The 23,943-nt window shown below is 35.9% G+C and overlaps 2 long non-coding RNA genes across 5 annotated transcripts; one reads left to right on the forward strand and one right to left on the reverse strand.

Moving 5' to 3' along the window:
- Positions 1–6,440: 6,440 nt before the first annotated feature.
- LOC311589095 lies at positions 6,441–21,256 on the reverse strand. Its single transcript, XR_014776421.1, has 3 exons — positions 21,124–21,256; positions 7,459–7,800; positions 6,441–6,563 (listed from the first exon to the last, which is right to left on the reverse strand). It is a non-coding gene; the product is annotated as an uncharacterized lncRNA (long non-coding RNA).
- Positions 7,721–23,808, forward strand: LOC311589094. 4 transcript variants are annotated; one of them, XR_014776418.1, is made up of 5 exons: positions 7,726–7,807; positions 16,359–16,454; positions 18,988–19,138; positions 21,131–21,276; positions 23,589–23,808. It is a non-coding gene; the product is annotated as an uncharacterized lncRNA (long non-coding RNA). The 4 variants fall into 4 exon arrangements; XR_014776419.1 differs by having other exon boundaries at positions 7,730–7,807; positions 21,143–21,276; XR_014776420.1 differs by lacking the exon at positions 16,359–16,454 and having other exon boundaries at positions 7,746–7,807; positions 21,143–21,276.
- Positions 23,809–23,943: the final 135 nt, after the last annotated feature.

Below are 23,943 nucleotides of genomic sequence, written 5' to 3' on the forward strand. Positions count from 1 at the left end.
GCAGCAAATATTTACAAATATAAACTAAGCACTTGGAAGAAAATAGAGAAATAATCAATTTTGTTTGTGTGGTAATATTAAATGACAGAATATCTCACCATACAGCCATCTATGTCAAAAATGTGGTAAAAATATATTTGTCTCTCAATTTATAAAAATTGCTATCAATTTTATCTTTTTAACAATAATTTCTTCATTATGATACTATATTTACTCTCATTACAATGAGTTGCTTATTTCTTGTATATTTCAAATATTTAGCCCTTATCAAATGTATTTGCAATCAAAATGTGCTATAAAATATAATAGAACACTATCTATACGTTACAGAAAGAAGAAAGTATTTCATTTCTAATATCACGAATGACCCTGTATTTCATTTTGTCAAAGAAAATAAGCCAGATGGAAAAGGATAATCCATACATGGCTTAATTTATACACTGAGCATAGCATATTTATTTTAAAAAAAACACAGAGTAGCATGGAAGCTTCTAGAGGATACATGTGAAAAGACTGGAAGTAGCATTGGATAAAGAATATATAATTTCAGTTAGGCAGGAAAAATTCAAAACTATGAGCATTGTAGTTAATAACATTTTTACTTGAAGGTTGCTAACAGTTATGTTTCACACTAAAAAAAGTTGTATTTAGCCAGGCGTGGTGGCGCATGCCTGTAATCCCAGCACTCATGAGGCAGAGGCAGGTGGATCGTTGTGAGTTGAGGCCAGCTTGGTCTACAAAGTGAGTTCAGGACAGAGGACAGCCAAAACTACACAGAGAAACCCTGTCTCGAAAAAGAATTGTTTTTAATATTACTTGTCAATAAGCTTAATTAAGATATTTCACAATGTTTACATGTCACAAACATTATGATACATTCCATAGCAATTTATAAATATTCATTAATCATTCTATAAAGTGATTCTCTGAGGTTCTCAACCTTCCTATTGCTGTGACCCTTCAATATAGTTCTTCACTTTGTGATAATCCCCAACCATCAAATTAGTTTTGTTGCTACATTATACCTATAATTTTGCTACTGTTATGAATCATAATATAGATGTCTGTGTTTTCTGATGGTGACACCTATGAAAGGGTCACTTGATCCCCAAAGGGATAGTGACCCACATGTTGAGAACCTTGATTCAAAACATTATTTCTCCATTAGCTGCAGCTTCAGGGTATTACAGACTATTTTCTATGTGAACCATTTTTTTCTTTGATTCTTTAGAGACCAAGTCCAAGTCATATTCATCTCCTGGGTTATGATATTCTCTCATAAATAATGCTAATACATTTACTTATGTTACTGTAAAATTTTGTTCATTTGCATTCTTTTTCAAATCTTCTGAAAATATTTGAATGAATCCACGATTGTGAATTCATTTCAGAGATTAGTTCTCCAAAGCACATATTGTAGTCCTCATTTCCAAGATTTTAGATAGGTATTCTTTTGGTCATATGTGTTGAATATTTGGTGGGAAGTTTTTCCAAATAAGGAACACAAAGAGTGGTCTGCATAAACTTGGACGTTATCTATGGAGTACCTGGTTCTTCCTCACTAACCCATATCATTGTGAATGTGCTAGCCTATTCTAGGCAGATAGTAAAAACATTAAACTCAATTCAGCCAGTGGCTTTTGTATACATAGGTTTTCAGCCATATGTACACGGAGAAAACAAAACAATCAGATATAGTAGAAAGATAATACCCTACAATAAGGGAAAACAAAACAGGAAAGAATGATTTTTGGAAAACTTGATATAAGAATCTGAGATTAAATATTACCAACTTCATCCACATAGCTTCAGAAGAGCCCATAGCAATAATAAATCGAATAAAAAATGATCTTGCTAAAATTAGCCATATCAAATTAATTTCACTTTTGATTAGCCTATACTTCCTATTTAGATAGTTCAAGTGAGTTCTCAGGGAGGAAAACCTAATTTTGTTTTTATTTTGACAAATTTTCAAATCAGTTTTGTGGAGATGATGGATCAGAGAGTAGCTAGATTATACTGACTAAAATGAGCGCTGCCAATTAAACATTTATGTTAGAAGAGAGAAAAGATTCTACATGCATCCATCTCCAGTCTTATGATAATCAATGTTTTAATTAATTATTAGAACAAAGATTTGATAAGCAGAGCTCTTCCAATCTATTGATAGAACAGAACTCCAGTAGATTAAATATGTATTAGGCTCTTATTATGGCACTGTACGTAAGGGAAAGGCTAACAGACTACATGTGATAGTTGCTGTAAGGTTTCTATATCATTACCAGTTGATTAAGAGCATGTGAGTGGCTGTTAAGACAAGCAAAGATAATTTGAACTTTTGTATAGCAGGCAGGAAGAGGTAGTGACGAGCAGGCTGGCTGACTCAGGAAACTTAATGTTTGGGATGTAGTCTCTATTACTTTTCAATAATGCCACTTTGGAAAAGTTTGTTTTCCTGAATAGCAGTTTTCCAGTATATAAAACAGACAAATTGTTATAGTATATGCATATTTGTTTACTGAAGGGGGTGTTTTGTTTTGCTTTGGTTTTTGTATTTTTGAGACAGGGTTTCTCTGTGTAGCCTTGACTGTCCTGGACTCACTTTGTGGACCAGGCTGGCCTTGATTCACTTGCCTCTGCCTCCCAAGTGCTGGGATTAAAGGTGCGCGTCACCACCACCCAGTTTGCATATTTGTGAAAAAATAAAGTAAACATGTAAGATATTAAGTATTTCATAAGTAATAAGGTTCAGCAAGTATTTGAATTAGTCACTAGATCACGGGTGTGTGTCAATATAGTTACACATTAAAACAAATGGTTTGAAAACTCTCTCTTATAAGCTGATGCCTTGGACATCACTAGCTTATTATTAAATTTATCACTAGCTTATTATTTCTGTATTTTATGAGATATTAAAAATAAAATAATAAAATACGCTCAGAGAAAGGGAAATGAGATAGCAATAGATCTAGAAGCTAAGCTATAAAGGAAGCATATTGAAACGCGTGAAGTAATTATTCCCTTGCTTTGTCCCACAAAGTTACCTTAAATTGAAGTAAAAGAATACATACAGTATAACAGAATAGAGATGACTAGGGCAGCTAAGGGAAAGAGGAAATAATAAAATGCAATAGAGGTTAAGAAATGAATCACAGTTGCATTAGTAGGGGAAGTAGGGAAGATCTAAGTTCAGCGTGGTACAGCGTCACATGAACAATTGCTTCCTCTGTTTTGACTGTACCTCTTTATTTGCACAAATGCTTCCACATTTATGATTCTATGCCCCCCATCAAGACATTGCATTCTTCAACATTACAGCTAACAATCTCTGATTTGTCCCTTTGCTTCTCAATTCTTCAGTTTAGATTTTGTGGTTTGTATACGAATAATTCATTCTTTTCTTTGCCAGCCGTGCTGTCAAGCCACACCCAAACCCTGGACAAACCACAATATTTGTTTTTCCTCTAACCTGCAAAGGCAATTTTACAACCACAGTGACAACCACACTCAGAATGGATGAGTGCTGTGGCTGTTAGACTCTGTTAGTTTGATATTCCTCTTATATTTCATACGTAGTCATCTAACACTGAAATTCCGCTAGACTGTGCTTTCTCACTCTGCTTATATATTATTTAGAGAACCCATTCGTTTATGCAATTGCATCATCTTCCTATAAAGATGAGGGCATGGGTCACTACTCTAGCAAAGTCAAAATTCTTCCTGTGTGTTCTCAATTCCCCACTTTCTTGTCACTTCCAAGGATCTGTATGTCCAACTGTGCTTTCATCCTGAAGCACCAGCAGCTTCTTCCTTCCTGTAGATAGTTGCTGTCATGTAAGTCCAGCTCTGGTGCCAGGTGCTTTAAGAAATTTTTGGCCAACACACAACCTTCAGGGATTTTTTTTTCTTCTTGAGCATTTCTCAATAGTTTTAATTCTCTAAGAAACATGCACTGTCCCTCTTATAACCCAGAAATCACCACTTTCTGTCTATGACATGGCTTCCCTACTATTTTCAAAAATCACCAAGAGCTTTAGTATGCTGTTTCTGTTATCTCAGTAGGATTCAGAAGACATGCCACTTTGATCCTGAGAAGTCATAAAAGTGGCGCTTTTACTATTTTAATGAATTCCTCTCTTTCTCACAACTGGTTTTGCTCAGGGCCCATTGTCAGCTTTGCTCTTTACTCAATGCCCACACCACGTTGTAGTCAAATGATGATGCTTGGACCTCTCTTAGGCTTTGTTCTCTTGCTAACAGTCTTTTTTTTTTTTAATGTGCATGCCATCAAGTGGCATCTATGCTGTTGTCACTCATAAATTCATATCACACGCAGGTTTATTACTCATTATAGTTACATGTGCTAAGTGACAAGCAACATTTCCAACTGAGCATTTCATAGTAAGTGAAGTTTAATTGACCTAAATTTGAATCCTCCATTTCCTCTTCCAGAACAATTTGGAAGTTTCTTCCTATATCATTATATGAGGAAAAAGAACGACTCTAGCTCGGGAGTACTGTACATACTTAACTCTAAAATTAAATCTTTAATTTGCCCACAAATTCTTTGGTGAACATTTATATCAAATTTGCCATTTTGGTTACCAGAGCAACTGCAAAATTCTGTTTCACACATGTGCTTTCAAATATATTTGGATAAAATAGTAAAAGAGGCTTTGATTAATGTATATCACATTCCTACCTAACATCTTTAAGTTGAATTCTATTTCTCTTAGAATATATTAATCATAAACTCTCTTTGGATCTTTTTCTGTGGTTGTTGCTCACTTTTTATTATTGAGACAAAATACCTGAGAAAAACCAACTTAAAATGCAGCAAGATTTATTTTTCTTCAAAGTTACAGTTAGCTTTCTGGCTATATTAGTTCGAGCCTGACATGAAGCAGAATGTCATAGTACCAGGGATGTTTGCAAGAAAAGGCTGGTCACCCCATGGTGACTGAAGCAATAAAGAATAAAGGGGCTAAAGATCAGACACAGCATCCCAGGGTACTTACTGCCTCCCCCCAGTGGCCTTAATCCTACAATGTAGCTCCTCTTAAAAAAAAAACCTCTTTAAAGATTTATTTATTTATCATACATACAATGTTTTGCCTTCATGTACACCAGAAGACAGCACCAGATCTCATTATGGATGGTTGTGAACCAACCCAGGTGGTTGCTAGGAATTGAACTCAGGACCTCTGGAAGAACAGTCAGGGCTCTTAACCGCTAAGCCATCTCTCTATCACTGTAGCCCCTCTTTTAGTTCCAACTACCTAATAATGCCATTAAAGTATGCATTCACTAGAAGATTACCCCAAGAATAAGCTCAGTGTTCTCATGATCTAATCATTTTTCAGAAGTCCCACACCTGACACCCCTAAAGAGCTGCAACCAGCCAGAAACATTGCAGATTTTCATTTGTAACACTAACACTCAGCAAATGATTTGCTTTCAGACTTTTGATCATATAGTTACCATCATTGATTTATAATTACTTTGTCTACGACCCTTTGTGCCTTATTTATTCTAATGTTTTTTCTACTTTCAGTGTATATGCAGTTTCATTTAAAAGGAAGTTTTATACACTTTGAAAGAGCACACACAAGAATGAGTTTCCTTACCACATTCTTCTAAGTATACATCAGTAGACTTGTCTCATATTCAGCCCTCATATTCTTTCTTTTCTATCTTCACTTTTCATATGTTCTCTTTCTCCTAAAATCTATCCATCATCTTCTATTTACTATCTGTCTGTCTGTTTCTCATACAGAAAGTAGGCAATATTCATCTTTCTGAGTTTGCTTTATTTTTAACTAACTTGATTATTTTATTTTAATTTATTTTGGTTTTTTGAAACAGGGTTTCTCTGTGTAACATCTCTGGCTATCCTGGAACTTGGTCTGGCCTCAAACTAACAGAGATACACCTGCCTCTGCCTTCCAAGTGCTGGCATTAAAGGTGTGTGCCACCACTACCCAGCTTTTAATTAACTTGTTAGCATCCAATTTAACAGTTTTCCTTCAAGGTGCATACCTTTTTTCTTTATGGATGAGTTTAAAAAAAATCATCACATATAGATACTTTCTAGCTCCTTGTTTTATGAACTTTGGAAACACAAATATTTATTCAGCCAAGGTAGGGTACTGACAACATGCAATTCTACCAAAGCACAACTTGGCAAATGAATTAGTTTATTGGGCCTACATACAGGACATTGGTGAGGGGTTTTTTCAAAGCATGGATGACTCCCAAAGCAGCCACACTACAGCAAATTTAACCTAAGCATTGATTATGTTTTACTTATAACTATTGATATACAGTCCTAACCTTCCACATTCTTCATACTCCAGAACCATCAGAGACTATGAGATCGTGTAGGCCTAAGACAGAATTGCATACATTTGGTAGGAGGCACAGGAAGAAGTAAGTGAGGTCTGAAATGAGGGTTTGATGAATCACCTCACTCTTCCTTCTATGACAGAATGTTAGCAGATAGCATCCCAAGGGTCTTCCATGAGATGTGACAACTGCTTCTGATGAAGATCTGAATGGCTGTTCTGCACAGGGCATATTGTTCAATAAAATTATTTTTTATTCATTGCAGTATTTAATTAGTTTATTAATAACACATCTCTCAATTTATAATTCATTTGCCACTAAAACATTTTCGTTAAAATGCAACATTTCCATTTTATTTAAGTTCTACTAGCTCAGAAATACTGTTTTATTTAATTTTTTATTCCCAGAACATATTAGTATGACTAGAGTTCAAACGTTCCATGAATGAATAAATTCATGAGTGCACTGAAGACCTTATATGTGAAAAGACTACAGACTGTGTTGATTATAACTATCCATCGTGTACACCTCACTAATAATGTGAAAGCTTACTTCTTTTTAAATTTTGTTGTAGTGTGTGTGTGTGTGTGTGTGTGTGTGTGTGTGTGTGTGTGTGTGATTTGTTTGTATAACATATGAGGTGTGGAGCTCATTCTAGATCCAAAGATGGCATCGAATATTTACTATTAATCTGCTGTGAAGACAAAAGCTATGATAAATAACATGATACATTGGCGTTAAACATCTTAGACATGCCACACAGAATGATCATTAAAATTTTGCCTAGGGTTTTGTTAGACAAAGGTATAAGAAACAGGATAAAATAATGTTTCAGAATTTTTAACTTTAAACTTTTTATTCAAGGTGTTAAACTAAGAACAAATTTTATGTTAACTTAATTTTATTGAAAGACAGATAATGGATATACTAGGAAAACTATTATGTTTTAAAACTTCAATTTCTTTTTAAAAATTTATTTATTTTACATCCCAATCAGAGCTCCCTCCCTCATCCTCACCAGGTCCCACCCTCTGTCCTTCTTCCCCCCTATGCAGCTCCCCTTATCCTCAGGGAGGGCCAGCCCTACACCTCTATCAACTGATCCCAGCCTACCAAGTCATCAGAACTGCTTGCATCCTCTTCCCCATTCTCTTCAAGAGGGGGAAGTGATCAAAGAGTAGGCAACAGAGAACAAGGCAGAGACAACTGAACAGGGTGCTGAGCAGGGGTCTAAGTCATCTCCATTCATGGTCTTTGTTTGGTGCATCAGTCCCTGCCAGCCCCATCTCCAGGTCCAGATTTGTTGACTCTGTTGATTTTTATTGTGGAACTCTGTCCCCTAGGGTCCTTCTATGACCTCATTCTTCCATAAGAGTCGCTGCCATCTGCCCAAAGTTTGGATGTGAGACTCAGCTTCTTCTTCGATGCCCTGTTGGTTGGGGTCTTTCAGAGGACCTCTATGGTAGGTACTCATCCAGTTCCCTCTCTTCAATTTGCTCAGTGTCTACTCTGTTTGCGTTTCTGAGTAAGAATTAAACATTCTCCCTAGGGTCCTCCTTGTTACTTAGCTTTGTTAGGCCTGTGGATTATACTGTGATTATCCTGTATTATATGGCTAATATCTGCTTATAAGTGAGTATATACCATGAGTGTCCTTGTGATTCTGAGCTACTTCATTCAGGAAGACCTTTTTCCAGCTTGATCCATTGGCCTACAAATTTCATGTTGTCCTTGTTTTTGATAGCTAAATAGTATTTAATTGTGTAGATGTACCACAGTTTCTTTGTCTATTTTTCCCTTTAAGGGTATTTAGGTTGTTTCTAGTTTGTGGCTATTACGAATAGTACCACTACGAACATGGTTGAGCAAATATCCTTTTGTATGATGGAGCATCATTTTGGTATATTCCCAGGTGTAGTATAGGTGCATCTTGACATATAGCTATTCCCAATTTTCTGAGAAAGTGCCAGATTGATTTCCAACGTGGTTGTACAAGTTTACACCCTTACCAGCAATGGAGGAGTGTTCCCCCTTCTCCACCTCCTCACCAGCATGTGCTATCACTTGAGGTGTTTTTTTTTTTATCTTAGCCATTCTGATAGGTGTAAGATGGAATCTCACAGTCATTTTGATTTGCATTTCCCTGATAGCTAAGACATTGAACATTTTTAAGTAATTTTGAGACGTTTCTCTTTAGCTCTGTACTCCATCTTTAAAATGTGATTATTTGGCTATTCTTCAAGTGGACTACGTTTAAAAGACTTTCAGTCTAAAGATTCCTTCTGAAAATGGCCTGATTACAAAATGTCTGCCAGAGGATTCTGTGTTGAAAGTTTAGTCTCTATCTATCAGTACTAAATGGGGAACCACTGGAAGCGTCTGGGAATGAGCTTCGGCATTTTTAAGTCACGGGGTTGGTTCTTGGGCATGATTCCTTGCCCTCTTTCCAGTCCCTCCCTGTTTCTTTGTCACCATGACCTGAACTACTTTGCTACATTAAATGCTGTTATCATGAAGCCTAGCCTCTTCTGAGGTCTACAGAAATAAAAACAACTGATCATGGGTTGAAAGCAGAAGTCAAGATAAATCCTTTCAACCTAACTTGTGATGTCAAATATTTTGTCACAGTTGTGTACAGTGATTAGCACATTCTCTTCATTATAGAAGGTCTATGCTTGACACATCTACCAAGGTGACATGGCTTGGGAAAATATAGTCACTTAGGAAAATGTTGACAGTAGTTCTGTAGAGCTGAAGAGTCACTACAAACTGGCCAGCAATAGCAGTGACTATGGAACTTATTCTGGAGGATTTTGAAAGAGGAAAGCAAGGAACTTTAAAATTTGTTAGAACTGTTGACAAAAAATACTCACTTGGATTTTGTTTTTGAATATTAATGAAGCATATTAAAAGGACAACTGAAAACATAAATTTCAGATTATAAGATGAAAAACTAAAACAAAGTAACAGCAGTTTTAAAAAGTACTCTATCAAAAGAATATTGCAAGTTTCTAAATAATAATATGGAGAATAAAGTAAAGTTTTCTTATTAGAACTATATCTAAAACAGACCAAAACAGTTGAAAGTAAGAGATCAACAAAGATGTATGTGTCCAATGGCTAAAAATTGGCCAAGTGTTAATTTTGATATCAATCACATTCAAACATGACAAAAAGTCACTAATGAGAAATCTTGTAAGTTGAAAAGTACTGAACAATAAATTGGATGTCATAATTAATCATTGGGAACTCATATCTCAGTGATATTCTCTAAATAAGATTGAGGGGGAGGCCTGCTTGTTTTTAGTTCTCTTTCTACCCCATACATTTATCATTAGAATAAGCATATTTTTGTTGTTTAAACAGACATTTTGAAAACAGAGAATAAAAAATGCAGGTGGCAAGATAGTTGAGAGGGTAACTGTACTTGCCAGAGGAGCCTCATGACTGAAGCCAAGTCCCAGAAAAGCAGTGGAGAGAAAAAGAGCTCCTGAAAGAGGTCAGCTAACCACAGTGAGCACTCATTGGCACCCATGTGGACCTGCTCCCTCCCTCCCTCCTCTCTCTCTCTCTCTCTCTCTCTCTCTCTCTCTCTCTCTCTCTCTCTCTACACACACACACACACACACACACACACACACACACACTCACACACACACACACACACACACCAATAATAAAAAACATTTTTTTCGAGACAGAGTATCTCTGTATAGCCTTGGCTATCCTGGACTCATGTGCAGACTAGGATGGTTCTGAACTCACAAAGATCCACCTGCCTCTGCCTTCCAAGTGCTGAAATTAAAGGTGTATGCAACCACACCCAGCTTAAGTAAATATGTTTTAAAAGAAAATGGAGATGAAGATGACCTCTAGAAACAAGCTGATGGATGAGTCCTAACAGAAAACACCCACAGATCAATCCCAGTGTAAACTCTGGATCCTAAGAATGACTCTGTAGGCCACCACATTGGACCATTCTGAGTGTTTTATAATATAGCATTAAATCTTAAGCTCCCTGTGGCTCACACTGGACTCAGAACACTAGGCCAGATACTGCTATAATGAATGTCTATGTGCTCCACAAATCATAGACACTGGAACACAAAAATATTTCATAAAAATAGAGTTACAAGACTAAACTTCATAAAGGCCAATTATAGCTAGGCATTATGCTAACTGGCTATGATCATGATTCAAATAATTACTTTTTATATTAATTAAATTAATCAATAAGAAAAGGAAAACACTACTCTAACCTTGAAAATCTATGGAAGGATGTTTAAATAACACGTATGTAAGGAATAATTAAGTGAAGAGAAAATTAAAACAGATATTAAAAACTATTAAAAACAGATTACTGTGCATTACATTTCAACATCTATAAAGATGTTTCTTAGAGCAAAATTCATTACTTTAATCTAGTTATTAAATAATAGATATGATACAAATAAGTCAAATAAGCTTCATTCATGACAAGAGTCATTGAACAAAAAGTGGGAACGGATTTTCAACAAATGGACAAATGCTTTAAGTAAGTAGTAGAGATTAAAAATCTACTTTTTCCCTATGCATTGAAACAAAAAAGCCAGTAAATCCGTGATAGAAAAGACAAAGGAGAAGAAAAGTAAAAAAAAAAAAAAAGGTGTTCAATCAGAAATTTGAAGGCAAAAAATCTATAGGGTATTTTAATCTAAGATGCTGAATTCATATTTATTCTGGAAATATTAGAAGAAGCAGGCGAGGTTTTAGCAATAAAGTGTTGCAGCTGTGTTTGCTACTGTGTAAAGAATAGAGAATATTAAACACCAACTCTCAATCTGCACAGGTCAAGAAGAGGACTGATAGAATATGTAGGATTTCCCAATTTCCCATGTAATAGAGTACAAGTATATAGATCTCAGGAGTATTTTTTGTTTACATAATGATGGTGTAATTATTATTTTAGCTCCCTTCCTTTCTTTTCCTTTTTTTTCTTCTGAAATTTATTTTCCATGTATATATATATACATGCACATGCGGGTGTGTGTACATGCGGTGTGTGTGTGTGTGTGTGTGTGTGTGTGTGTGTGTGTGTGTGTGTGTGTGTGTGTATGAAATTTGACAACCTATGTGGGAGCTCATACTGGGAGAACCTGATTGATTGTCCCTCCCTCAGCAGGCAATAGTCACTACTAGCTCTTCATTTATAGGTAGGATCATATGAAATTTCCATTGTCTTCATTGGTATGCCAGCTGGTAGGTGGCAGTTTTGATTGGGCAGTCATATTGCTGAGATTATACAGGTGTCTTTTACCTGCCATGTCTAAAAGACACTATCAAGTACCAGTTATCCTGAATCTTGTGTTTAAGGTCTTTTGGACCCTTCTTTGTCATGTTTCCCTGAACCTTATGTGTAGAGATATGTGTTGAAGCTGTATCATAATGGGGTTTGCATCCTACATCTTTTATTCTCTATAATTTGACCAATTGTGGATTTCTTTTTTTTTAATTTTTAAAAATATATTTTATTAATTTATTCACATTACATCTACATCATTATCCCATTCCTTGTATCCTCCCATTCCTCCCTCACTCCCATTTGCCCCTTACTCCCTTCCCCTATGACTGTGACTGAGGGGGACCACCTCCCCCTGTATATGATCATAGGGTATCAAGTGTCTTCTCGGTAGCCTGCTATCCTTCCTCTGATCTTTTTGAGTGTGTGTGTCTCACATACATTTATAAGTTCACTAATTGCTACACTGGTGAGACTGTGCTGGTCGTAAAGATTATCAGGGACTTAAACAGGCAGCCAAAGAACATCAGGGATTCTGCCATGTCATTTCTGTGAACTAGGTGTCCTCTATGCCAATTGTGGATTTCTATTGTGGCCTCAATCTGTATATCATGGCTCAATATATATCATGGCTTAGGAAAATGACAACAGTGGGTTCACTTTTCAAGTGTGTGTCCTTTCCAGCTAATAATAGTAGCATAGGTTTAAAGTATTAGTCATAAATTCCTCCTTTTAAGTAAGATTTTAATCAAATTATATAGCTGATGTTTATTGCCTCAGATGTTAAGTGTCCCTATTACATCATTGAGGATATCCTGGTTCAGTCACTGTTGGTAATTTTTGCAGTTTGGTAAACTATTCTTTCTTTTCTCCCTTCACAACTCACATAACCTATTTTCATGATGAGAGATGAGAGAGAGAGAGAGAGAGAGAGAGAGAGAGAGAGAGAGAGAGAGAGAGAGAGAGAGAGAAGAGAGAGAGAGAGAGAGAGATGGGGGAGGGAGGGAGGGAGGGAAAGAGGAAGGGAGGGAGGGAGGAGACAGACAGAGACAGAGACAGAGACAGAGACAGAGACAGAGACAGAGACAGAGACAAAGACAGAGAGTGCTATAGAGAGCAGATCATTTCCAGCTCTTCATCCAAGTCCTTTGTGTGAAGTGTGTGGTGTCTTCAGCAAAGGTTTTTATCTTCAAGTTCTAGAAGGCAACCAACTCTATTGTTTTCGGAGAGTACTATATTCTTCTAAACAAAAACTTCTGGCAAAATTTCCATGCTTAGATGAAGATTTCTGTTAGATAGTGTGTCTTGGGGGAAGCATCAGGGTGTATTTTGGAGGTAGATCCAAGAATAAGTAGTCGTTGGTGGAGGGATAAATGATGGGAGGAAGGTCCCTGACTGATTGAGATGGCAACTTTTCAAGGTCAGAATTTTGTTGTCTTCATGTTATGACTTCTAGAAGATGCAGAAGTTTGGGTGTCAAGTAATTCTTGAAAATGATGGACTATTGTAGAAGACGTGTGTGAAATATATGAAACAGTGGTAAATAACTATTACACACTAGTAAATACATAAAATTGATGTTATTTTTCTTAATTATGGCCAGATCAAGAAAAGTGCTTCATAAATTCAATAAAGATGCCTAGTCATCTGCCATTGATATGCAGGACTTCTCCACTCTGGTGTTTGTCTGACAGAATTATACTTATGCGAAACCACATCAAAATAGGAAGTGAAGGGTTGATTTACCAAGCATTGGACAAATCTTACACATCTTAAGTGTTGGAGTTCTGATGGAAGGTGAATTAGATAACCTTGTTTAAACAATGAGAAGTCAAAATAAACTTCGTTTTTCCAATAGTTTAAAATGTACACACACACACACACACACACACACACACACACACACACACACACATGCACAAACACACTTACTTACCTGGTTCCATAGAACAACTCACAGCCATGAAAGTCGAATGGTCAAGACAGAACACCTACGAGCATATACAGGGGGAGGAGGTCCCCTTCAGTCACAGTCATAGGGAAGGGGAGTAAGGGGAAAGCGGGAAAGAGGGGGGAATGGGAGGATACAAGGGATGGGATAACAATTGAGATGTAATATGAATAAATTATATATATATATATATATATAAAACAGAACACCTTTCTGGGTAGAAAATCTTCATGAATGTTTCAGGACAAGGAAGCTGTACTTGGATCAAGTATTCTAAGACTATAGTAATAACAATCATCATCATCATCATCATCATCATCACCATCATCATCATCTTCTCACACAATGCACAAGACATTATACCTTAGATAAGTAAGTCCTCTTTCTTTGGGAAAGATCCAATAAAGAATATGGTCAAAGGTTTGGAAACAAGAGGAGAGGGGGTTGATGAGACTCATTCTCTCATAGGTAGGGTGTTTGAAAAGGTGTTTTTGTGGCTCCATAATAAAAGAATAGCAGGAGAATCAAAGGAATTAAAATACAACCAATTTAAAATGAAATGCATGGAAATACTTTTCAAAGCAATGTATAATTAACCTGTCAAATGCTTTACCTCACACATTATTCAGACAAACAACTGAGAAATATTCTACCGACAAAGGAATGTGAACTCTCTTACAGGGAAGGACTATTCTGCATCCGTAATATCCTGCCTGTATTATGTACTTTTTGTTGTGACAAATCCTCAATGTATAAGAAATATGAGCAGCATTTGTAGTTAGATTAGCATAGATAAAATTACAAGGATTATCCATCCCTATTCTTTATGACATATATTTGTTGTCTTTCTGGGAACATAAAACTAAGCTTTGTAGAAGCAACAGTGATAAAGCAACAGGGAACAGGAGGCTGTAGTAGGAAGGAGAGGGGAGAGCTGAGCAATAAGAAATGTTTTTCTGACCAACAAGAGATTCTCCACATTTATGACTCTTGTTTCTTGAGAATCTCAGAAGATGATTCAAAACGAAATCTGAACTACAAATCAAACATCATAAATCTTTTTTTAGGGCAAAGCAGGGAATACTGAACAGATTCTTTCCTACACACAAACACTCCTAAAGACCATCCAGAAGCTTCTATTATGCAGTCAGTGCATCTGGAACACATCCACTAGCAACACCTTGCCAAGGTTTAGTTACCTTTCTCATCTTCCTCATTAGCAACATATTTTGTTTTGTTTTGCTAAGTCTTGCAAATCCACAATGACTCATTTTCTGACAAGGTCTCCCTTGGCCCCCTTTTCCTATACTCCTTGTGCTTCCCCAGTTTCCTTTCGCATCACTATACACAGCTAGCTACCATCATCTGATTCTGTTACCATTCACATTCTCTACTTACCTAGCTTCTGTAAAGGACCACCTTTTCTAAATTCTGTTGTTTCTAGAAACCTGTACAGTGCTGATACTGTGGTAAACTTTTAAGAATTATTGGTTTATAAACCATCCAGCAAGAATTTAGAAAATTACTTTTTAAGATGGCTAATATTTACAGTGCACACTAGGGAGATGGAGCTGAAATTTCGGAGTGATGGCTGTTCTCATTATTAATCGTTTATATTCAACATATATCTTCTGAGTATTTAATATATAAAACGTGATACTCGTTTTTATTTATTTATTTTTTTAAAAACCATGATTCAAACAAGGATGAAAGAAATAAAAATTTCCTCTTTTCTCTTAGTCAAGGGGGTTACACCCTTGTCCTCTTAGAATGAGCAAAAATCAAACACATTATCATTAAAGCCTATTTAATTCTCTTGGTATTAAGGTTATTTGACTATAGTTGTCTACTTGTACGTCTAAGAAAGAAGAGAAAATATACAAAGCAAGGCATCTGTCTTAATAAAGCCATGTTCCAAACCAGTAAAAAAAGAATTTAGAAATTTTCACATTTTATGATTTGTTCATCTTAAAATATGGTATGAAGAAATCTGGATATAACTACAAGGGGTACATAAAGGTCTTAAATAATATGTGTGTTTCACATATAATAAATGTGTATGGACTCTATATAATGTCAAACAATTGTAAAAATGAATATTTTGTGATAATATTTGGATACTAAATAAAAATAAAGTAATTATTTCCTTAAAAGTGATCTAAAATATTTATTTAGTATTTATATGTGCACATAATATGTTATGATCAAATCCAATCTCCTGTTCACTCTCTTTTAATTCCTCCTTTTAGCTTTATGTGATCTTGGCTTTTAACAAATTCACATTGGTTATATTTCGTGGAGCATCTCTGCATGTCAGTACTCTTTACTGGAGCATGGGTAGCCTCCCAGCATCTTCACATCTCAAGAAAACTGACTCTTCTTCTCTGTCATCAATTGCCAGGAGCTTCTCAGACAGCACTGAGTTGAATGCAATTTTTTGTGTTATTTGTTTTTGAAATCATACCAGGATAAATCAAAACATGCTTTGAGAATGTCCATTATTATAACCTAGAATAAACAGGTTTTTTTCATGGAACACACTCAGTTACCAATTATATTAACTGTTTTATTCCAATTACTATTCAACTTATAAAGCAGCAATACCCTATAATATTGATTTTGTTGTACTGAAGGTTTGTTTTCTCTCTAGTGACTAAATCAAAGCATATGATTATTGTGGTAACCTATCTCTATCTGTCTGTCTGTCTGTCTGTCTGTCTTTCTGTCTTTCGCTACCTCCACTTTTTTTTTTTTTTTTTTTTTTTTTTTTTTTTTTGTGAACAGCTGGCCAGATTATCTTGGTGATTCATTGTGAAATAGAATAATGACAACCACACTCACATTGTTACGGTTAACTTCATTAAAAAGAAATTAAATATGGTATGTTAAGTAATCACTTCATAAATATCTGTCCTAACAACACTGAAAACAAGTGTTTACTGTTTTCTTTTAATATTTCTTTAATACTTGTGTAGAGTATGAGCAGACAGAAAACATGAGAACACAGCTTGTACATGGCTACTTCAGGCCAAAGCTGTGCTTCCACGATATATGGAAAAATCTCATCTTATTCTAAATATTTATTTCCTTCTTACTTTTATTTATATAAAGGAATATTTTATCTGTGTCAAGTTAAAGGCAGGAGTTCTGAATATATCTTATTGTTTCTACTACATATAATTTGAATAAAAGTATTCAAGAAGAACACTAGAATTTACAAATGATCGTTCTCTGCATTGTCTATTACTTTCTCATGAAAATTCACATGAAAAAATAATTTAAATTGGTTATACTTTGGCCAATATGAAGCTACCAAGCCAAAGAAACAAACTTATCTGGGTTAACGACTCCTTCTGCTCCTCAGGAAGTCAGTAGATCTCTTAAGGTATCTTTTTGCATGTTTTATTTTCTCTTTGATATGCTGTGGGAATATTGAGAGGAAACAGGTGCATATTATATGAGTATATTTTGGCAAAATGAAATGTTCACAAGTGTACATATCTAAAAAATTATAATAATACTACACATACACATGGATTCTTTTTATGTTTGTATATACACAACAGAATGTTTATATAAAAACAAACATTGCTAAGTTTTCTGAGGTACATTGTTTTACTTAGCTTTTTCTATGTCTATCTTGAAAAAATTTAAATTGAAATTGAAGATACTGCAAGAATAAAAGCTTATTTTTGAATGTCTATAAGACTTACCAAAACCTTTCATTCTATCTCTGCCTGTAAAATAGGGTATTAGGTTATTTCTAAATCTGCTGGAATTTGTATGGCTCACAATATAAGTTTCCATTTCTGAGCTACACACCCATAGTGTCTTGGGATATTTTAAAGAAGGGATTCTGAAACAATTAGATTGGTCATTTGTGAACCTATTTCTGTAGCTTGTATATTCACTCTCAAATAAGCAATCTCTGGTCAGGCCTGTGCTTAGAAATCTAGGTTACTTTCTTTTTTTCATGAATATATATATACATATATTATTTACATATATATATATATATATATATATATATATATACAGACACACACATATATATACATGTATATATATTCTGGCAATTAATAAACTATTTGTGGTTCAGATATAGCTTTTTTTCTCTAGAGGAATTAGTTCACTATTATAATTTTTTTTTTATCTGTAGTGTCAGGAAATTTTCTAATGAATACTTTTCCAGTCACACAAATAGTTGCATACAGATCAATAAGCATCATGCAATTTGAATATTGAATTCACCCTTTGAAATGGCCTTCGAAAGTTAGCTCATTGATGTGGGAAAGCTTTAATTGCACTTGCCATTAGATGAACACAAACTCCAAATGTCAAAAGCTCCTCTGCAAGTGGGAGAGCAATGAAGTTAAAACATCCATGGTCATCAAAGTGCTGAGTTCAGGAAATTCCAGGAAATCACAGAGTCCTGTGAAAAGCCAAGAGCAGTAGGGTCAACATTAGCATACACTGTTTTTTTTTAAAGGCTGCTTTTATTCAGTGTTATGTTCCATTTTTTAAACATAAAGATATATTTCAATTAAAGTGCCAAGATGATAATGCCTAAGAACATTTGAATGGCTTTTCTAATATGCAAGATTAAAATCTGTTAACAGAGCTAAGTAGGCAGTTTAAGAGTCTAGATTTGAGGCTAGGGTGTCAGGGGTGAGGCTATCAAATACATACATAAATCATGAACGTCTGTGTCTGCAGGTTTCGTAGCATTAGAGAGCTTAAACCTGTGAAAAAATGAGCAAAGGAATGATAGAAAAATCTGAATTGCTGAGGAGTAGAATTTTGCATTCAGGTAGTTAAACTTGAGTGGAAATGTGGAGGGCAAAGAACTGGGTAATAAATTTTAACCTTATCTTTGAAAATCAATTGTCACTCTGAAGATATATAACTTACTTTTATTACAATCACTTTCATGGTGTTGGAGCTGGTTATTAATGAAATTATTTATCATGATTGTAACATCAAATGACGTCTAATCTTACTATTATTTACTGATGTCATGAGGTCTTTAGGTTTTCTATTGATGCTTCTCACATGTTGATCATTTAATCTTCACAAAGCCAAACAAATCAGCTTTATGCCTTCCTGCATTTGGAGAGGAAGATATTTAGAGAACATAACAACGTGGTAGACTAGCTATTCTAAGATTTGTCTTCTTCATTATTAAGGTCCCCTCTGACTATTAGCTTTCCCTATTTCCTGTTCACCAAGTTCACCATGTCATGTATGAATAAGTGACCTCTTCCACTTTGTTCCTTTTCTATTAAGAGCTTAGATTCCGACAATGTTAACTATTCCTAATATTTATAGTTGTCAGTTGCAACAGTCCAACATTTAATTTTATTTTATTACTGAGTATATGTAATCTGATGTTCATTTATTCACAAAAATAAAGCTAAGAATAACTTCACTTCCTGCTTTATGAGTATGATTGACAAATTCATGGAGAAATCGGAAGGTTGCTGAGATGGTTCATCTGCTTAACGCTCACGCTTGCAGTCAATATTGATAACCTAATTTTCATTCTTCGGTCTACTTGGAGGAAGGTGAGAGCTAACTCCCTCAAAATGTCCTCTGACATCTGTGTGAACGTTCCCAAACACTCACACAAATAAATGTGATAGGAAAATATTTCAAAAGTCAAAAACACAAGCTCTTCTTATATATTATTTCATTTATATACAGCAAGAAAAAGAAGAAAGAAAGGCAGAGGCACACTCTACAAGACAATCAATACAGTAAAACAGAGATACAATATATTCAAGTGCAATTGAATGGCCTTCAGTAAACACAAAAGAAAATATTGCAAATTTCTTTAGTGCTTACTTATGTCAAAGGCACATGGTTTTATATACTGGTCAGGGTAGTGAGCAGTAACTAATACTTGAGGTCTTTGCATGTATGCTGAGACTCATTGTACTTGGCGTTTAACAGCAATGGCTGGGCATAGTAACAGCACTTAAAGCAGGTAAGCCCAGAAAAGCATCTGCCTTCCTGGGTGACTACAGTTCATACTCACCATTAATCACTAATATTGGTCATTCCACAATGTATTGATTGGTTGATCTTTGTTGTTTATTGAGATGAGTTGCCAAGTGTTTGCTGAAAGCTAAAGTTGCTCAATTGCTAAAAGCTAAAGAGAGATTCCGTCAGAAAACTACAGGAAACATGGCTTACAATTATAAGACTAGGTCTCATAATCTATAAAAAAAATGTGTCTCTAGTTTCAAATGACATTTTCCTCTGTTATTGTGCTGTTTTTGTTAGGGACTCTGCATGCCCCACTTTTCAGGTCTTATGAATTCAGTGGCTACCCTAACTTATCTGTTGTGCCAGTGCTTTCTGTTCAATGTTCAGTCTGGCTGTGTTGGACTGACTCTGTTTCAGAGTTTTCCCTTAGCAAACACTTATTAACAGCCCATTATATGGTGCCAGGTTCCATCTACTCTATCACTCTGATTTTAAACAAAATTAGATTTGTTTGCTCCTAGACTCTACTACAGTCTGACAGTGTCTCTTACTGTTTAGTTATGTAACGAAGGTTCAGAGGCATCCGAAATACTTTTGTACCAAAAAATGTTTTTAGTGATTGTTCTGAATTAACCATCCTATGATGCCCATGCTCTTGACACTTTTGATCTACCCACTGTGAACAATCTAAAAGAACGAACCCAAGATGCAGAAAGTCGCTAGTCCCCAGTAATTTCATTTCCTCGAATCTCTGTTGTAGCATACTCTGCATCTTCATTTTCTTCTGTTAAAATAAGAGGTCCAAATTGTCCAAGCCATTTAGTATCACTTGACTCTTATTGTCATTATTTTTGGTGTGTGTGTGTGTGTGTGTGTGTGTGTGTGTGTGTGTGTGTTGTAATTTGTCTCCAGATCAACTCATTAAATCCTCTATGGCTTCTGGACTCCACAGTGTCAGTTTTTTAAATTCATTACATGTTGATCTCTTCCCCCTGGTTTGTCGCCCTTGCCAGGCCACAGAGGAAGAGAACATAGGCAGCCAAGGTGAGACTTGATAGGCGGGCTGAGGTCAGCTATTAGGGGAGGAGGATTTCCCCTTTCTGAGGACTATGGGAGAAGAAGGGAGGGACCTACAATTGTGATGTAAAACGAACAAATAAAACAAAAATAAAAGAAAGGCTCATAAACTGCATGGCTTAAAGTTAAAAACAAAACAGACAAACAACAACAACAAAAGGCGCTTTCTTCACGTCTATTCTGCAGATAAAAAGCTGAGAGCTCATGGTGCCTTCAGAGTTGGTTTAGTCTGAGCCATCTCAGCTTGTAGATAGCTAACTTACTCCTGTGTCCTCACGCCACCTACTCTCTGTCACAAACTGTGTCTACATCCCGATAAGGAAACTGACTCTATTGGCTTAGTTCCTAACTATACTGACTTTATTTTAACTTAATGTTAAAACCCTGTCTCCGAAGACAATCACATTCTAAGATACCGGTAAGCAAAACTTTCACACACATAATATCGAAGTTCAGTTTATCACCCTTACATGGACATTTTCACCTCTAAGTTTTCTGCCTAGGACACCTGAATCAACAGGAGTCTTAGTTCTTGCGCCCCTAAGAGAGAAGAATTCAAATGGAAGACGATGAGACAACAAGTAGCTAGTGTTTATTTAACCAGGCAAGAAGCGGAAGTAGGAGGATGATCTTCAAGGTAGGAGCAGAAAAGAGCCAAGCGAAAATGACTTTACCTCTCCATGGTGTCTGAACTCAACTTGTTACTGTACGGAGGGCCTCGTTTCCTGGATTTGGATGTGAGGTTTTTTTTGCTTTGGTTTGGTTTTTTGCCACTTTACTCACAAGTCACTTTTAAAAAATTAGATATATGAGATGAAAGAATAAAAAAAAAAATTTAAGTACCAAGTTCAGCTTAGTAATGGTAAAGGTGAACTGTGCCTGCCTTTGTGGGGCAAGAGGTCTTTTTTTAAAAATTAATTTATTCGTATTACATCTCGATTGTTAGCCCTTCCCCTGTTTCCTCCCATTCTTCCCTCCCTCCCACTTCCCCCCTTTTCCCCTCCCCTATGTCTGTGGTTGAGGGAGACCTCCTCCCCCTCTATACGCTCTTAGGATATGAGTCTCAGGCAGATCTGGGTCCTGGGGTCCTCCTCAAACTAAAGCACCAGCCAAGGAGAATATAGGCAGTAAACTTCGAACCACTACCAAGACCTAGCTGACGACCATGATATTCTCCACTGTTGAGTGGAGAGTGAGATCTGACACTCATACGAACTCTGGTGCCCCTTTTCTGACCATGTCCCCTGGATGGGGAGGCCTGACGGCACTCAGAGGAGGGATAGCAAGTTACCAAGAAGAGACTCGATATCCTAAGAGGTCTTTTAAAACTTCTGGGAACTAATGAAAGTCAGCTTCACTGTTTACTCTGAACTAGTGTGGAGTCTTGGTGTTATGGCACAGTGGAAATTACCACTTACCATCATCATCATCATCAACAACATTGTTAGAACTATTATCAATATTTTTTTTTTTTGAGACAAGGTTTCTCTGTGTAGCCTTGGCTGTCCTGGACTTGCTAGATAGGCTGGCCTTGACTGAACTCAAAGAGGTCTGCCTGCCTCTGCCTACTCGAGTGCTGGGATTACAGGGATGCACAACTGCACCCATCTAATGTTGTATTATTTTGAATATTAATGTAATAGCCCAGGTTCTAGCCTTGTACCCTAAAATCCCATTTACTTCTTTCTCTATAGATTTCTCCTAAAGTTACTACTTTGTTACAGTGTTTTATTCTTTAAAAAAAAAAAAATCAAAGCAGCTGGCATACACACCTGCATGACATATAGTAGTTGTATTGCTTCCAAGGATACTGCAATGTTTCGTGGTGCATAGTTTGATAACACAGTTTAGCAGCTACATTCCAAGCATCTTCCTCCAACAGAGACCACCAAGTACATGATCATTTTCCAGCTGTTTATGTGATCCATCTATCGCTTTCTTTCCAGCACCTCTTTCCTCTGCTATATCAAAATAAGCCCCAGCCTATTAAATTCAGTTTTCTTCTGACTATTCACCAGCATTTGAGAAGATTAATAATGCTGGATGCATATGCCACTGTGGTAATGTCAATGTTCTAAATTAATGACCTAATTTGAAGTGGTTCATATAACAGTTATACCTTACTTGCCTGGTTTACTCTTATTTCCACATTTTCAAGCTTTCTTTCCCTCCTTAATTCTCTTTGAAGCCTTCTGATAGTCACATTCTTAGCTGATGATTTTGTGATTTTAATAGAAGAAAATGATAGAAAAAAATGTGTGGTGAGTTGAATGGTGCTCCTATCTCACCAAAGAGCTGTCCTAATCTTTAAAACCTGTGATATTGATTTACATGCTAAAAAGGATAATCTGTGTGTGACCAGACGTACACCTTGAGACAAGATCCTCTCTGGATTCTGATATGGCCCAGGATGTACTAGTTGGTAAAAGCCAAGTGAGCTTTGGAGACAAAACAGTGACATGGGACCTCCAGATGATGTTTATACAACTTGTCACCATTAAACAAAGGCTTCAAAACTGAGAAAAAGCAAAGAGCAGAAAAAAAAAAGCAGTATTTGTGAGTAAGCATACACACCAAAAATTTCAACACAATCTTTTCAGGAAACAATGACTCTGAAAGGCCTTTCTTGGTGAATTTTATTCTAATTCCATCAAATGGTGTATGTGTTATATGTATTATAATTTTGACTAATGCAGCTTGGTAAGGATTATTTATTTTGTTGTGTTATGGTACAATTTAGGTTACAGAGGATGTCTTCAACTAAAACTGTTTTTCTTTCAACACAAAACCCAGTTTAATGGTTCTTGATCTTATGTCCAGAAACTATATGATTTATACTTGATAAGTTCCCAAATTTGTTCTCTTCTACTTCTTTTTGATTTTCAGTAAGTTCTTCCCCTTTGACTCTCTTCTTATTCTCTTGCTAACCTATCTATAATCCATTGGTAGGAATTTCACAGAAGGTGTCAGTCTGAGATTGAAATATGACAGTAGAAAGAAATTGTGGTAAAACAGAAGATAGAGTTGCAGTGACACACATACATGTGTCAAGTGACACTACTGACTTCTAGAAGTTGGAAGCAAAGGCAGTGATTTTCTCTTAAAGCACCCAGAAGAGGACAGCCCTACCAATGTCTTGATTTCAATTATTCACTCTGAAGAGTAATAAAAACTACGTGAATTTAAGCCATTCTTTGTGGTAAATCAGCATAACAGCTACAGAAGAGGAAATGACCTACTTGATTTTTAATTCTCATGTTTACTGAGTACTATATATATTAGTTTCTCAAATCGCTGAGTACTA

Source organism: Acomys minous (assembly GCF_964271855.1).
Source record: "Acomys minous genome assembly, chromosome: 18".
NCBI classification, from domain to species: domain Eukaryota; kingdom Metazoa; phylum Chordata; class Mammalia; order Rodentia; family Muridae; genus Acomys; species Acomys minous.